General features: G+C 47.7%; 1 non-coding gene across 1 annotated transcript; it reads left to right on the forward strand.

The window, feature by feature from the left end:
• The first annotated feature begins 4,781 nt into the window (after positions 1 to 4,781).
• TRNAG-CCC (transfer RNA glycine (anticodon CCC)) lies at positions 4,782 to 4,854 on the forward strand. Its single transcript has one exon. It is a non-coding gene; the product is annotated as a tRNA-Gly (tRNA).
• Positions 4,855 to 4,976: the final 122 nt, after the last annotated feature.

Consider the following 4,976-nt stretch of genomic DNA (forward strand, 5'->3'; position numbering starts at 1 on the left):
GGGCCGGGGTCCTGCGGGCCGAGGGGGCGGGGCGGGGTCCTGCAGCCGCAGACAGCGGGCAGGGGGCGGGCACCTGGAGCACGCGCGCGCGCGCGCGCGCGCGCGGCGGGGCGGGGGGTTCAGCCAGCAGGTGGAGGTCTCTTAGGGAGCGGGCTAGCCATATGGAACACCCTGGGCTGGCGTCTCCGGGGCTGGGAGAGGTTGTGACTGGGGTGCCGCGACAGAGAGATTCCGCTGGGGCTGAGGTCCCGTTGGTCAGAAAAAGAAGATTCCGAGAAGCCAGGCGAAGAGCCAAGGAGCCCCGAGCTCTGTCTCCAGCCGCATCCCTGCCGCTCCTCCTGGCTCCCGGGCACTCCTGGCACACGGGCTTCTTCCCAAGGACCCCCCGCACACCCGGGGAGTTTTCAACCCCGGGGGTCTTGCGGCGCCTTGGATATACCTCCGTAAAATCAGGTGTCGAGCTATGGTGTGTTTATGTTCAGGCCTGTCTCCCTCACCATCCTTGTAGCATCCTCAAGGACAGGGCCCAGCATATGGCAGTGATTCAACTAATTGTTTAATATTCTTTAATTCGTTCGTTAGTAGCTAATTTTTGAATGCCCACTAAATGCCAGCCATTGATCTAAGACAGGAGATACAGCGGTCAATAAGACAAAGACCTTGCTCTCGTGGAAGGGACCTGCTAAGGAGAAAGAAAGACAATAAACAAATACGGGGGAGAGGTAGTGATAAATGTTATAAAGAAAATAGATGCAGGCAGAAAGGAACGGGGAGTTGGGCCTGTCTGGCTGAATACTCTGTATGGCATCCATTACTGCCCCCCTCCCAGATGTGGCAGTCACCTCACCACCTTACCCCTTGCTTGCCCCCATCACAGGTGCTTACTTAACACCCACAAAAAATAAAATGGTTGGCTTCTGACTGTGGAGGCTCATTTTACCTTAATTAAAGTAGGAATGATCTGAGTCCTGATGATTCCAAGAGCTGTTTGTCTGATGCTTTTAAGATGAACATGGTTTGACTTTGTCAGAGGTAGCTGTAATGATTTAGCAGAGCCTTAGTGCACCCCCAGAGAGAGGATATTTTTAGTGTCTTTGAAACCCCAGCATTCCTATGATTTTCATCCCATGGCCCGAACTCTCTTCCGAGGACCACTTCTTCACTTCTCGGCAGACACCAGCGATTTCTCCAGTTTGAAAATACAAAGATAGCAGCTCCCGCCCCCTGCCACCTGTCGACCTCACCTGTGCACATTTCTTTCATTTGACTCAAGACTGGCCAAGATGTATCACGGTCTTTCCCTCCTCCCTCCTCTTTCTTCCATCCTTACACAAATATTTATTAAGCACCACCTGTGTTCCAGGTATTGTTCTAGACATTAAACAAGGCAGATGACATCTCTGACCTCAGGGAGCTTATAGTCTAGCTGAGGACAAGGCAGAGTTTGACACATGGATCCTGAAGAGCTCCAGTCCGGCCGAGCTGCTGGTGAGTGAGTATGCAGAGAGCTGCTTGTCCCCGCTGACTCTCCCAATGCAGAGCGGACTTGCTCTCCTGAACCAGGGGCTGCAGGGGCTGAAGCAGGACCAGACAGCTGGTAGCTACAGCCTCTTCAGTCTGACACCAGGATCAAGGGTCTAAAACTGCCCATGGGACTTGGGTTTGTGAACGTTAGCTTCTGGAAAGGGGCTGGGAGCAGAGTTATATCAGAGGCAGACTTGGTGAGTCCAATATGGGAGTCGAGTGGCCCCCCTTTCACACAATCAAATCCAGTGCCCACAAAAGATGACATATAGCACAAATGAGGTGGGGGAGGAGTGTGCATGCCAAAGCATAAAAGCAAGGATACTGCTGTGAGGTGGGGGGGGGAGGGGGGGGGGGGGGAGATTTGTCAGTAATTCCTGTTCTTAAACTTGAGAAAAGTCAGTAGCACATAAGAAATTAAACACACGCAAAGACACAAATGTTATATCACTAAATAAGAAATCAATAGGAATGCATGGTTGATTCACAAATGAATGGTACAGGTACAAGCAAAGGAAAGATTTGGTAGCTATACTCAGGAGAGGTAGCAGGCTTGACCTTCAAAGAGTCAAGTCTGTAGAACCGACCAAGGTTAGTGGAATCCGACCCTTAAAACACTTCCGCAGTATCCAGGGGCTGGAGGGGAAACACAGACAGCTAAGCGTCTTTTAGCTGTACCCATCCATGGGGACGTCTTAGCCTGGGTTCTCCACAATGCAGAGGCTGATTCTGTAGGGCAGGAGTGAGAGGCAAAAGGAGTAAGGTAGGGGACTTTCTCCTTCTGCCAGTCCAGTGGGTAAGACTCTGTGCTCCCAATGCAGGAGGCTGGGTTTGATCCCTGGTCAGGGAACTAGATCCCACATGGCGCAACTAAAAAGAGCCCCATGCCACAACGAAGATCTCATACGTGGCAACGAAGATCCCACGTGCCACAACTAAGACCTGGCGCAGCCAAATAAATAAATATTTTTTTTAAAAAAAGGAGTAAAGTAGGGAAGAGGGAAGAGCCATTACCAGGATGATTATTCATGTGGCCTCCACTAAGTGTGGCTGATTGCTCCCACTCAAGGGATTATCCTCTGAGAAGCCACATAAAATGAGTCTCAGTACAGCCTGTGGGAGAGGGAAGGGAAGGAAATTTATCCACCAGCTCATCTTGACTGAATTCTTATTCATTCCAGTTTTTCACGCATAGGTGCCAAGTGGGGTTCTGTGGTGTCCCAAACTTCAGTGTTAAGGAGTGTGCAGCAGGGCCATGGAGCAAAGGATTATCAGGACGCAGCTTTGTGGAACTGGAGCCCATGCAGAGCTGGATGCCACAGAGGCGGCTGGGACAGAGATGGCTGACACTAAGAGGCCTTGAAGTTCTGACGTGGGGGTGACATCGGTGATACATGACTTTCTGTACCACATAGTACATCCATGTTTAACAAAGGGCACCAGAAGAGCAATCCTTAGGCGCTCTGAAGGGGAGACATGAGAGGACTGCCAACAGTTCTGGAACTTTGTGACAGTAACTCTAAAAACACAAGTTGCATCCTGCCTGACCATGTTCTCTCTTGCCTTCCTGCCTCTGTTCACTTGTCTGTTTCCTCCATTTGACTGTGAGCTTCTATATTGTTCTTGTTTATATATCTCTGGCAGAGGAAAGGCTACTTTCCCCCGCCTATTTCATTTTCCTCCTAGGCTCATAGCAAAACTACATTTCTCAGTAATCAGATAGGTCCTTGTGACTGAGCTCTAGCGGAATCTGGACAGAAGTGACACAAATATATCCCATGTCTAAGCATCCCCTAAAACTTCCTATGTGATCCTCCAAACTCTTCTCATATCCTCAGCTGCTGGCCAGATGCAAAACTATCCAGTGGAGGAATCAAGAGGCCCCAGAAAATGGCAATGGCATGAGTCTGCGTCACCAACTGACCGCATGGAGCAGAACCTGTGTGCTTCCCTGCACTGGACTGTGCTATGAGGGAGAAATAAGCTGTCAAAATGTCAAGTCACTGAAATGTGAAGGTTGTTTGTTACGGCCATTAGTACACTCTGACTAATGCAGTTCTTATCTACATTCATTTGATTCTTTGTCCCTCCAGGGCAAGGACTATTTATTTGGCTTTGTAACTCAAGTACTAGTACAATGTCTGGCTACATAGTAGGAATTGCTCAGAGTATGAATGGATATGAATGAGCTGATACCTGAGCCTGGTCTAAAGCATCAAAGGTAGAATGCCAGGTAAGGTGGCAGGTGGAAAATGTTCCACTCAGGAGACACAGCATGTGCTGCAGAGGCAGAGAGACTGGGGTGAACATACGCAATTCTCAGCAGTACAAATAGTTCATGATTTGAGAGTAAGATGGCTAGGGCGAGGCTAGAGAGAAGACAGGGGCCAGATCACAAAAGGTCTTATTCATTACATGAAGGAGTCTGAACTTTTTCCTACAAGAATCATTCAAGGATTTTAAACAGGGATGTGATACCATCAAGTTTATGTTTTAGAAAGATCTCTCTAGCAGCCTAGAAGGATGGATTAGAAAGGAAGAGGCCAAAATGTGGATTTCTTTAAAGTAACATTTCCCTTTGCTCTAAATCATTCTTCTCATGAGATGCTCCACTAAAAAGAGTTTGGGGGTCAGGTTGGTTTGGACATTGTGCATACTTGAGCCCCTCTTGGAAGCTCCCATTGTTCATTAAAAACTCTGAGAAGTCCTGCATTAACAAAATCTGTTAAACTTTAACATAATATTTCTCAAAACTATTTGGCCCTTTTCATTTAATACCTATTTAAACTAGTATTAGGATTAGATTTGCCTACATATCACACACACACAAAAAGAACAAAGGGCATTAGTAACACTGAAGTTTATTTTTGTCTTGCATTAAAGAAATCTGGGAAGCAGGCAGTGCAAGGGAGGCATGGAGCTCTGTGGTATCGTCAGCAACCCAGGCTTCAGTATTTTTGCTCCACCATCATTGACTTTCATTCCCAAGGGCACTTCATGGTCCAAAGTGGCTGCTGGAACACCAGTCCCTATTTTTTTGGATGGAGAAAAGGAAAGACAAATAGGAAAAAGTGGAGTTGAGTCATGTCCCTTAAACAGGCTTCCTGGAAATACTACACATCACTTCTGCTTACATCTCATTGGCCAGAACTCAGTCACATGGCCATACCAAGCTGCAGAGGAGGCTGGGAAATATGGTATTTAAAAAACTTTTTGCTTGGCTATGTGTCAAGTTAAAAATTGAGGTTCTTGGGATTTCCCTGGTGGTCCAGTGGTTAAGACCCTGCGCTCCCAATGCAGAGTGCCCAGGTTCGATCCCTGGTCAGGGAAACAGATCCCGCCTGCCGCAACTAAGACCCGGCGCAGCCAAATAAATAAATAAATATTTTTAAAAATTGAGGTTCTTAAGTTTCCATCAACAGATGAATGGATAAAGAAGATGTGCCATATAT

This window comes from Lipotes vexillifer, unplaced genomic scaffold (assembly GCF_000442215.2).
Source record: "Lipotes vexillifer unplaced genomic scaffold, Lipotes_vexillifer_v1.1 scaffold53, whole genome shotgun sequence".
NCBI classification, from domain to species: domain Eukaryota; kingdom Metazoa; phylum Chordata; class Mammalia; order Artiodactyla; family Lipotidae; genus Lipotes; species Lipotes vexillifer.